This window comes from Ochlerotatus camptorhynchus, unplaced genomic scaffold, assembly GCF_037179485.1.
Source record: "Ochlerotatus camptorhynchus isolate MF236.1 unplaced genomic scaffold, CSIRO-AGI_Acam_v1.1 ptg000204l, whole genome shotgun sequence".
Lineage (NCBI taxonomy): Eukaryota > Metazoa > Arthropoda > Insecta > Diptera > Culicidae > Ochlerotatus > Ochlerotatus camptorhynchus.
Window position 1 is genome coordinate 2,157,538 of NW_027040694.1, and position 12,604 is coordinate 2,170,141.

The following is a 12,604-nucleotide window of genomic DNA, read 5'->3' on the forward strand; positions in this document are numbered from 1 at the left end:
TATAAACTACATTGCAGAACTAGCAAAGTTGTGTTATCGAAACATGAAATCACTCACATTAAACTCTCATTAGTGAAGCATATGGCTAGAATGCAACTAGCAGATCCTTATTCATCAGATAGTCCCGGTAATCGTCACAACGCTATTTGTTGATTTCATATCTTCAAGGTTAGTTCATCAATGATGTTAAGACATTCTACTCCTCAGAAAAATGCTATGCTTGGCTAATTTCAAACTCGCGAGTGTGTCAACTTTAGGAAAAACTAAGTGCTCTCAAAGGAGCTTTTATAGATAAGACTTCAATCTTTCCTTTGGAATGTTCAAATCAGAAAACACGTGAATATTGAAAAAATATAGCTCTCCAAAGTTGGCTATATAAAAAAACATAGAATGTTGAATAACTTACTTAGCAGTCATTTCCGACCCTATGTTTCATAGGGATTTTTTCATAACTATGGGAGCCCTATCTACCCAGATAATATATAAACTTAATTAATATGTGTAATTAATTTCTGGCGACTTTGACAAAGTGGTGTTGGTCAAAGTATTACCATGTTTCTAATGTTTACTTGTTTACCGAATGATTGAATTTGAGAATCGTTCGAGACCGGTTGAGTTTTTGCTCCACTGCGTGCTTTTGTTTTATTTTATGTTTTGACCAGAGTTACATTTTCCTCGTGCGTGCAAAAATGTGCTGCCGAGACTCTCAACAAACCGTCTCCCGTCGCAACGAAAACAACATGTGACGAGCGAGAAAGAGACACGCGAGAATAAGATACGAGCGAGGAACAAATGCGACACCGAAAAATCCTGGCGTGCGTGAGGCTCGCGCTGATCTCATGTGCCTCATCTCATGTGCTACGATTAATGCTAGAACTGCAGAGCTCGAAGTTCTGGAAGGTATAGGTAAGCGAAATACAGGCTGTTGAAACTTGGTTGCTTTGACCGACATTTCATTTGCGTTTGCACAAACCATTCCTATTTTAGAGGAAAGGTAGCATATATTTGCAGTGCTTAAATTCTTGAAATCCTCTAATAGCAAAAGCCATTAATTTGCCGGTCAATTAGAATATTCTTTGTTTATTTTTTCCGGTTCAACACTTAACTGCACTTGCATGACTAACATCTTTTGACACGTTATTTACAAAATATAGAATGGACAAACATTCTACAAAAAGTGTATCGGTATTGTTTAGTACGGGGATTTGACCGTTGCAAGACATTCACACATTTTCAATGTTATTTAACCATTCATCGGCAACACAACTGGTATACATTGCTCGATGGGATGTAACGTATTTTGAATAGATTATATCGGAATGCTACGAATGCAGTTTTAATAATTCAATGGGTGGAAGAATTTTTTGCAGAACATTTTTTTCTTGGCGTATTACCTTTACGCTTTCACTTGTACTTTGTTATCCTTACTTTAAAAATGTTCAGATTTTTTTCAATGTGCCTCATGTGATCGAACATTCAGATAAACTCTATAACAGAAGCGGTGACCCACTGGGTGATGGCGCGGTCTATGCTAAATAGCTGCAGCAAAATAGTGACATGAGCGGGCATCGTTGGCTTTAACTCAGATGAGCGTGTAGACCAGTGCAGTGATATATTTACCATTCCAATTATTAATATCACCAAGTCTACCGTTCCTTCAAATCGCTTCTGGTTGGCACGGTACGATCTAGGTGGCTTCTGCTGACCGCGGGTTTCGATGGCATCGTTTTCGCGTCGATGTCCGTAATCGCTAAGAAGAAATAACCTTTTCGGTCAGATAATGGGCGACCTTGTCTTTGTATTTATACCAACAGTGTCAGAAAGAAGCGCCTGAGTATCGGCACCAATTCCACAAAGTGACCACCAAGCGCCACCATCTCGATACAACAAACCAGAACGTGGTACAGCCATTGCTACAACCTGCAACAGATCAACCAATCAAATCACCATGTTGCCACCATGTTGCCAGAGTGTATGGTTTAAATTTGGAAAATACCGTGTTGAAAGTTGATCTATCCATTTGAAAAATTATGATATTAAAAACTTAAGCACATTCTTAAGTCATCCTTTTTTTTAGCAACTAGCTAATTCAGATCAGAAGAACATCAGCAAATGCTGATCTTTTAAAACTTCCTGGTTGTCTAGGGAGCATATCTGAAAGAATATCCTGTTACTTATGCAACGTTTCCTGAACATCTACAAAATTTCCTTGAGTTTTAGAAAATTTACTCAAATTTCAAAGTACCTTGAAATTAAACGATGGTCCAAAATCTTCATCTTCAGCAGTGTTGGAAAAGTTCACCAAAACTCACTATGACTCGCGAACTTTTCCCTTCGTGAACTTCGTGAAATATCGCGATCTTTTCCAACGCTGATATGAAGTTCCCTAAACTGAAACGAAGATCCCTGAAGTTTTTTTTTATCTCTACGAAATTCCCTGAACTTTTTCAAAAGGCCCTGCACTTCTATGAAGTTATACGCAGTTCCTCGAATTATTACGCAGTCCACAAAACTTCATTAAAGCTTGCTTCACGTCTGCGTGTCTTGTTGATTTTGAAGTTCAACGCACGAAATTTCCTGAATTTGTGCGGAATTCTCTGAACTATTTCAAGTCCATGAGGTTTCATCAAAGCTCTGAAGTTATAAAAAAGGTCCCTGAATAATAAAGAGGTTCCCTGCCATTAAACAATAAACTTCTACAAAGATACCTAAACTTGTATAAAGTTCCCACTTCTACGAAGTTTTCTGAACTTTTCCATGATCTCAGAACTTCAAATAATTTCAATAAATTTAGCTCATGACTCATCTGACATATGTTGGTCTTAATGCATAAAACAAAATATAATAATAATACTAAAGAAACATTCAAAATCAGGACAGTGTTCTAGTGAAAACAGTTAACGGAACATTAGAGTGAAACGAAGCATAAGTGTTACTAATCACATTAGCGACAGTATGAATAGCCTCATTCAGCCCATGCTGTCAATTACAAGCTGCGAGGTGTATGAAGTGTCGTTGTCCTATAACTTTTTCAGGTACGTAGAAGAAGAGTTATCGAAGCAGTTTGAAGAAACTCTACGAAGTTCACGGAAGTTCGGTGAGCTTCTACAAAGTTAGCTAAACTTTAAAGAAAAATCTGCACTTCAAGAAAGTTTCCTGAACTTTTAAAAAGTTCCCTGATGTACCACGAAGTATCTTGAAGAACTACAAAATTCCTTGCAACTCGGATAGCAGTTCGTACCCTGGTGAAGTGGCTGTAGGTGCATTGTCAGACAGCACCAGCAAATCAACAGAGGAAGTGGTAGAGGTTCTGCATGAAGAGGTGGTGATAATGGACGTGCCCTCAGGAGGCCAATAAAGCATGCAAAAACGAACATCAGCATCCTTGGCAGAAAGGGTTTGTGGATCTGTCGAGATTCAATGCGTTGCAAAAAAAAATAATATAGGAAATCGATTTAGATTTCCATTGTTATATTTGTTTTGTCCTTCGGCTCCGCAGAGCTTTTAAAGTAATTGAGCCTACTAAATAAACATTTTGGATTCATCGTGGAACGTGTTGGATTCATCCCAAAATTTATAATCCAGTTTTCTTATTTCTCATCATATTGTTGACTACTACTTGGGATGAACACACCATGCTTTTTGTCTAAATATATTTGAACAGTTCTCAAATTTAAGTAGATGTTTGAATTAACTAGTGATGTTGGCTACAGCTTGAAAGCCCGAAAATACTGATGGATGAAGTCTTACGAATCAATTTCAACAACGAAGTTTTTTAAAGGGCCCTCCAAACTATTGGTTCTCTGCCAACAGCAAAATACATATCAATTTGATCCACCAAGATCAATCGCATCCAAATCAGGCTGATTAATATCCCAAAATTTGAACTAATTTGGTGGCGAACTGATTCTGCACTGGCTTTTTGAAGTTAATATGGGAATTACTATAAGAAAAGTGTATTTTTTGTCCTCATCGCTCTGCACCATAATGATTTACGGAAAAGTTGTCCATCAGAGCCGCCCCCCTCCCCCCTCTGACGAGAAAATTTCTCAGCTACAACTTTGTTGAATGTCAAGAAAATTTGTTATTAATTAATTTCCATGTTGATAACTTGCTGGTAGGATTAATCGGCTGTTTTCAGGGCAACACTGCATCTTGCCCTTATGACATAATAGCCTCGATTTTTTGTCTACTGAGTAGTAAATGTACCATGTCAGAAGAACATCCTCTTCCTTATCAATTAATAACTAATTATCCTAACGTTCAATTTTTCAATTCCCACATAAACTTCAAAGGGCCAAGTGCAGTATGAGTTCGCATCCTAATGAGTACGAATTTTGTGAGAATGATCAGGTGCTGATTTGAAATCGTTTGAACATGGTGGAGCTAAATCAATATTTTGAACCATGAAAATTCCATGTGTACCAGCAACACGAGAATGTGACAGGACTACAACAGTTCTCTGCTGTTTTTTTATCACCACCAGCATACACGCAGAACGTAGGTACGCTGCCGATCTCCCTGGAGCTCGCCGAGCTTAGCTCATGAGACACAGCACATGTGACACGAATGAAGCACGTAGGAACAAAAAAGAAACGCGAAATAATACGTCTCGAAATGTACCAGGCACCTACGATCTTATAGAAAGCGTGTCTCTATCACGCGGGATGGATGCACGTGTACATTAACTCTGGTTTTGACGTAGGACTATGTCTTTGTGGGCTTTATTGGAATGCGCATCAAAAATTGTGCCACGAAATAGGGTTTACTTTTAAACGCTTATAACTTAGTAATTTTTTTTTTATAATTCGTTTATTTTTCCAGGCTCATTTGCTGTAGCTTTGCGGAGCCGATATTCATTGTTTAGATAACAAAATTACTGAATACTAACTGTTGGGTATTTCCCCGTTTGCACAATCCGTGCGCACCTGCGAGTCACTTGTTCGGACTAAGCACTTAGTATAACCGGTGATATGATCAAAAGGAACTATATTTTAAAACGCACTTATTACTTGACGAAAATAGACTGTAATTCTTTTAATTCACGACGTGATCACACGGTCGATCGGTACCGTCGGTGGTCGGTGGGTAACTAACTGAACTACCTATTGGTGATGCTGTAAGAGCGTATCACTGATAGCTTATTGCTCTCGGCTACATACACGAGAACGGTCGTGCGTTCGTGGTCACTCATTATCAGATTCCTTACTCTACAGTGACGCACACAATTAATGATCTAACTTTCCCCAACACTAACGTTAGTAAAGCGGGGGCCGATTACTCGCAGCTATCTCGAGGTTAGGGATAACAAATTGTAACAAATGGATGGCAGGGTAGGGATTGTGAACACAAGGTTTGGAGAGCAATGTGCTCTTGATCTCGAACTAGGCGACACTCTGATGAAAAAGACAAACATGGGGGTACACCGATGGGCAGCTAACAACTTGAGGGAACACAAGATGACACTAACTACTAAATCCTCAAATCTATCCGTTTTAAAACACATAAATTAAATTCAAATAGTCGAGGTCTCGGCTCGCCAAGACATCTCTACGGGTATCGCGGATTGTTTTCCTCGGCCCCTGAGGGATGTAGATAACTCAGATCTGGCAACACGGTGCAAGGTACACGACCAAACAACATGCTCGATATCGTGATAACCACTGCCACACGCACATAAATTGCTACCTGAGAGCCCAATTCGATAGAAGTGCGAGTCTAACGAGCAGTGATTGAACAAAAGCTTTGATATAACGCGTATAAAGCCGCGGCTCATGTCCAACCCTTTGAACCATGGTTTGTTCGACACCTGTGGGAGAATAGAATGTAACCATCTTTCCAATTCACCATCATTCCATTTTTGTTGCCAACTGATGAGGACTTGCTGACGAGCAATGGAGAAAAATTCGTTGAAGGCGATTTGTCACTCAAAAATATCGCCTTCCATAGCGCCCACCTTAGCCAACGAGTCCGCTTTCTCATTAGCCGGAATTGAGCAATGAGATGGGACCCAAGCTAAGGTGATAGTATAGGAGCAGTTAGATAAAGCACTCAGTTTAGATCGTATTTCAGGTAGGAAATACGAGGAGTGTTTCATCGGCCTCATTGAACGAATAGCCTCCAATGAGCTATGAAATAATGGTCAGAAGGTAGTGAGGCAATTTGCTCTACTGCGTGAAATAAGGCTGCGAGTTCAGCAACGTATACGGAGCATGGTTTTTGCAGTTTATAGGAAGCGCTATGAAATTGATTAAATACACCAAATCCAGTGGAAGCATTTATGGTTGACCCATCTGTGAAAAATCTTTTATCGTTACTTACATGGTGGTACTTGATTGCAAAAAATTGAGGGAACAACCATCGACCGATGGTGATCTGGTATTCCATGGATTTCTTGCATCATGGTCAGATCAAAATTTACAGAGGAACTATAGAAGGCTTGAAAGCAATCACGATTGGAGATTAATGAAGAAGGACCAACCTCCAGCGTCATGTACTCATAGTACAAACTCATGAATCTTGTTTGAGGATTTCGGTCGAGCAGCTTCTCAAAGTGTTCAATTACCAAAGGATTCATTACTTCACAACGGATGAGAAACCGGAAAGACAGCTCAGCGAAACGATCTGTCAGTGGGAGAACACCCGCGAGTACTTCGAGGCTCATCGTATGAGTCGAGTGCATACAGCCTAGCACAATACGAAGGCAACGGTATTGAATCCGTTGCAGCTTAAGGATGTGTGTTTTTGCTGCGGAATGGAAGCAAAAGCTGCCGTACTCTAAAACCTAAAGGATGGTTGTTCGGTACAACCTGATCAGATCTTCCGGGTGTGCTCCCCACCAAGTTCCGGTAATTGTACGAAGAAAATTAATCCTTTGCTGGCATTTTTGATTCATATACGCAATATGTTTTCTCCATGTGCATTTGAAATCGAACCAGACACCCAAATACTTGAAAGATATACTTTGAATGATTGTTCTACACTTTAATTGAAGCTGTTACTGTGCAGGATGATGCTTCCTAAAAAAAAAACAACCAACTCAGTTTTCTCCGGAGAGATACCCAACTTCATAGCCCACACACTAAGATTATTTTACAGATTTCTGTAAAATTTTACCGAAATCTCAACAGCTGAACGTTCGGTAAACAATTTTACAGATTTCCTGTTATTATTTACAGATATCTGTGAAAAATCCACAAATATTTGTGAAAAATTACAGGAAATCTGCGAAACTGTTTACCGAACGTTCAGCTGTTGAGATTTCGGTAAAATTTTACAGATTTCTGTAAACAATTCTAAGTGTGCAAGTAGACAAATTGTCTAAGGTATCTTCACCCAACCGAGGGATGTAAGATTCGCTTACAATTATGTGGGATTCATCATCAGAGGATGTAAGTGGAGACCGCATGAACCGAGGATGCGATATACCTAGCTGCGGTCCAATGCAAGAAAATTGGAGACCGAAAAATGTAGTGAGGTAAATTAGTTATGTCGAAAAAAATAGGAATCCGATTGCCGACTGGACTCGAACCAAGAACGCTTCGATTATCAGACCTGTGCTTTCTCCACTGCTCTCTCCATGCTCCTGAATATGGATCGCCTAAAAGCAAACATGAAGCGCTCATTTTCTCGCATACTCGACTTCGTATGCTTTTTCTCATGGAGAGATTCGAGGCAAGTGTGTGCGTCGTTCTACAATGTTCTACAATGTGCGTCGTTCTACAAGCTTACTGGTATAGTCGAAAGCGTAGATAGAACACGAAATGAAAAAGACAAAAAACATTCGCTGCGATGTTCATGAACAGAGGATGATAGGAAACGGAACTAACATTCATTGTAATAGATTTTTGGTTTGCGTGTTGCAATGGTCCTTGCAGGTCCGGTGCACTTGGCCCTATAACGGACACAACCCCGTCATCTGCAAGCTGCCTTAGCGAGCAATTTTCATCAAGACAACCATCTATGTCTTTTACATAAAAATTATAAAGAAGAGGGCTTAAACATGAGTCGAAGTTGTCGAGTTTCCATGAGAAAAGCACATATATTTCTCAGACAACAAGTTGCTCAAATAGTTGTTCATAATTGGTGAAAGACCACTATCGTGGGGTCGACATCCATACAAACAGAATCAAAAGCCCCCTTAATGTCCAAGAAAACTGAACCCATTTGCTGTTTTTGCGCATAGGCCAGTTGAATTTCAGTTGAAAGCAACGCAAGACAGTCGCTCGTTCCTTTGCCTCTCCGAAATCCAAATTGCGTATCTGAAAGTAAACCATTCGACTCGACCCATTTGTCTAGACGAAAAAGAATCATTTTCTCCAACAATTTCCGTATACAGGACAGCATCGCGATGGGACGGTACGAGTTATAATCCGACGCGGGTTTACCGGGTTTTCGAATGGCGATAACTCTTACTTGCCTCCAGTCATCCGGAACAATGTTGTGCTCCAGAAATTGATTGAATAAGTTCAACAAGCGTCTCTTCGCGACGTCTGGGAGATTTTTGAGCAAGTTGAACTTGATTCTATCCATTCCTGGGGATGAATTGTTACATGAAAGGAGAGCAAGTGAGAATTCCACCATCGAAAACGGGGAATCTATTTCGTTACTACCCGACGAACGGTCACAAACGTTGGTTTGAACCGACACCGAATCCGGGCAAACTTTCCGCGCAAAGCTGAATATCCAACTGTCTGAGTACTCCTTGTCTTCGTTGACCGGTGATGACGCGTTTCGCATTCTCCTGCCGACATTCCAGAGTGTTCTCACCGTGTTTGCGGAAGCGTCTAAACGTGCACAGCAAAAAAATAATTTTGATATCACATCAAAGTGGATGCACTACAATCATGTCGAAAATTGCATGTAATTTTTATGACCACATAAATAAACAAATGCAGTAAAAGCAGCGTAATGTCAGTTCATGCATTGTATTAATGACAATTTTGTCCTTTTTAGCAAGTAATATTACACCATATTTTCGACATGACTGTAGTGCATCCACTTTGACGTGATATCAAAATTATTTTTTTGCTGTGTGGCGGACTTCTCGCTGTTTGCGTCGGTGCAATCCTTATCCCACCACGGAGTGAGAGGTCGTTTGCGAACGGAACCACCCGGAACGCGATTCGTCTGTGCTTGAAGAGCGCAGTCAACGATAAGTCACGATAAAAAGGAGTACTCGTCCAGTGGAGGGAGTATCTCAACCGATTCAATACCACCGAGAACCGTGGCCGCAAATTTTTGCCAGTCGATGTTTTTCGTGAGGTCATACGCGATGTCTACCGAGCGAGTGGAAGATGAACCATTGGCAATAGAAATTTTGATTGGCAAGTGGTCACTACCGTAGGGATCTTGAATTACTTTCCACGAGCAATCCAACGATAGTGAACTCGAACTGAGGGAGAGGTCTAATCTACTTTCTCTTGCTGGAGGTTTGACCACTCGTGTTACTTCCCCAGTATTTAAAATTGTCATATTGAAGTTATCGCAAAGGTCGTATATCAAGGTTGAGCGGTTGTCATCGTACAGTTCCCCCAGCCTGTACCGTGGGAGTTAAAATCTCCTAAGATCAACCGAGGCTCGGATAAAGCTGAGTAGATATCTGAGAGACCTTGGTGAGAAATCGCAGTTCTTGGAGGAAGATATACTGAGGCAATATTGAGGCTTTTACCTCGAATATTTACCTGACATGCGACAACTTCAATGCCTGTCACGGAAGGCAGATCGATTATATGAAAGGAATGGAGCTTATTAATCCCGAGAAGCACCCCTCCATACGAATCTGCTCGATCAAGGCGAATAATGTTAAAATCGTGGAAAGGGAGATCGGTGTCTGAAGAAAGCCATGTTTTACAAAGAGCAAATGCATCACAAAGTGAGTTGTGAAGTAAAAATTTGAATGTGTCAAGTTTCGGTATAAGACTTCTACAGTTCCACTGAAGAACAGAGATCATATCCCCGCCCTCATTCGGAAAATTATCCATCAAAGGATATGATCGACGCAAGGAAGGACCACCTAGAAGCTAGTTGCTTCAAAAGAGTTTTCACGAATGGAAGCACTAAATTAATAATGTTCCTAGTTGAGCCAGAGACGTTGAATATATTGAAGATGCTCTCCACAATTCCAGAAAACGTGAACATGGCATCATGATCTTGCTGATTATTCAGCTGTTTTTCTGGTGAAAAACTGGGATATCTGGGGTTTTAGATGATCCCGGAAGTGGCGGAAAGTCTTTGTTAAAATTACAAGATTTAAATCCCGGTGGTGGGGGTTTTGCTACATTTCCGCTACCTCTTAAATTTGTCAAGGTAGGTTGAGAGTCCGTACGAGAGGCCTTACGAGGTTTTTGGGTTGTTCGTTTTGGACCGCTTCCTCGTGTTGCCTTTAAAGACAAAGGGACTACCTTCACCAACCTCTGAGTCAGAGCCCTGATCATCATCTGGCAAAATGGAGTATGTGTTTTTAGTTTTTGGGTGGCTTGGGAAGATGAAGCGGTGTTTTTTCAAGAGTTCTGCAAGTGACCTTTCCGGAGCGAGCTTGAAAAGACCGCATAAGTTTTTCTCCCTGTTGTTTGTGCTTCGGGCAATCGACCAAAGCATGCAGAGTATCCTTACAGTAAACACACGGCAAGGACCATCTGCATGCAGCTCGCCACATTGATCGCAGCTCGGTTTGTTGGAGCGGAAGTCAGCGGTGTGACCAAGTTGCTTGCATTTTGAGCAGTTCATTACCCGCGGTACAAATAAGCGTACAGGCAGTCGAACCTTCCCAATTACGACTTAGTCAGGTAGCGCCGATCCTGAAAAAGTCACACGAAACGAGTCTGAAAGAGAGTACGTTTTTTTCGTGCCAATGAGAACTGATTGCATTTTGATGCAATCCAGAAGGGCACGGTTTTTTAAAAAATACCGAAGGATTCGGCATGAAGGAAATCTTCGCAAGTTAGACTTGCTTCGGTGACCACTCCTTCGATTTTTACGTCGCAACTGGGGATGTAGACTCGATATTCCATCGTAAAAAGCTCATAGGCAACAATCCGATTTGCCTGCTTCGGGTGATCAACGGTAACGCGCAGTTTGTTTGGCGTCATTTTAAAGGGGTACACGACGTTAGGCATACGGTCGTTAGGCATACGGACGTTAGGCATAATGTACGATAGGCATAATGGACGTTGGGCATAAATGACGTTAGGCATAATGGACGTTAGGCATAATGGACGTTAGGCATAATCAACCTGATGAATTCCAGAAGGATGATAATGGGGACCGTCTATTGATTGCTGACTTCGGTGACAATAATGAAAGAGCCTTAATTTTTGGAACTCATGAGAACTTGCGACGTCTTGGACAGGCAAAGTATTGGGTTACAGATGGTACGTTTGCCACAGTTTCTTGTTTGTTTCGGTAACACGTCACTGTTCATGGAAGTATCGCTCCCTCACATCAGCAGACGGTTCCGCTAGTTTTAATTCTGATGACAACAAAAACAGGATCGTTGTATCGAACAGTATGGCAGGAAATCCTGGAAGCAGCAGGTATGTTTTTTGTTATTGAATGAAAAACCACAGAATTTACCATTCGTCATTTCATGAGCTGTTCTTTGGCATCATATTTTATTCAACCTTAGCTGTTTTTTTTATATTGAATGAAAAATCACAGAATTCACCATTCTTTATTTCATGAGATGTTCTTTGAGGAAAGCCTTTTCTTCTTTGACAATTGCAATATGTGTGTAAGAATATATTACAGCAAATGTGTGATTTTTTAATTTCTAGATGCGATTGATTTCAAGATATAGCTCAAAACTATGCTGAGTATTCATTGGCATATTACTTAACCGCTATCGCTACTAATCTTGGATCTAAGTAAATATGTAGCTAAGTCACTTATGATATGATAAATAATGGATTCCAAACTGTGCTTATTAAATAAACTATGTTTGTTTAAGTTGTATCATTTTTTATGCAACGCTGAGCCTAATTTAAGCATTGTTTACCATGCTCGAAACAGGTTTCTAGATTTGCACAGTAGCAAGGTATTTTATGCCTAACGTCAATTATGCCTAACGTATATTATGCCTAACGTCCATTATGCCTAATGACTTTATGCCTAACGTCCATTATGCCTAACGTCCATTATGCCTAACGTCCGTATGCCGAACGTCCTTATGCCTAACGTATTTATGCCTAATGGGGTACACTCATTTTAAAGATATCGGATACGGCCGAAACATGTTTTGTCAGATCCTCAGGTTTTTGTTTGGGCCGGAAAAAAGAACCCACGGACCTTTTGAGCCGCTTGGGTAAGCTTTATGGCGGGGGGTCGCAGAAATTTTTAAGGAGACGGTTGGAGTAGGGGGAACAGGTAGACGAGGGGGCGAAGGTGGAGAAGGGGGGGGGGGGGGAAGGGGGTGCATCAGGGGGTTAGACATCACCTTTTGGTAAGCTCCAGTGCTCGTTTTGGGGTCCGAAGTAGAGTCCCATGAGGTATCCATTTTCTCTTCAGTGAGAAGCAGATTTTCGAATGATGGAGATTCAACAGACTCATCATCGGAGATATCTGCTAGCGATATACCCCCACCATCATTGGTTTCATCCATTGCGCG

The 12,604-nt window shown here is 40.9% G+C and overlaps 1 protein-coding gene across 1 annotated transcript in view; it reads right to left on the reverse strand.

The window, feature by feature from the left end:
* The window catches only part of LOC135702992 (synaptogenesis protein syg-2-like), a 320,097-nt gene that overhangs the window by 260,286 nt on the left and 47,207 nt on the right, over positions 1 to 12,604 (reverse strand). The gene's annotated exons all lie outside the window — the stretch shown is intronic.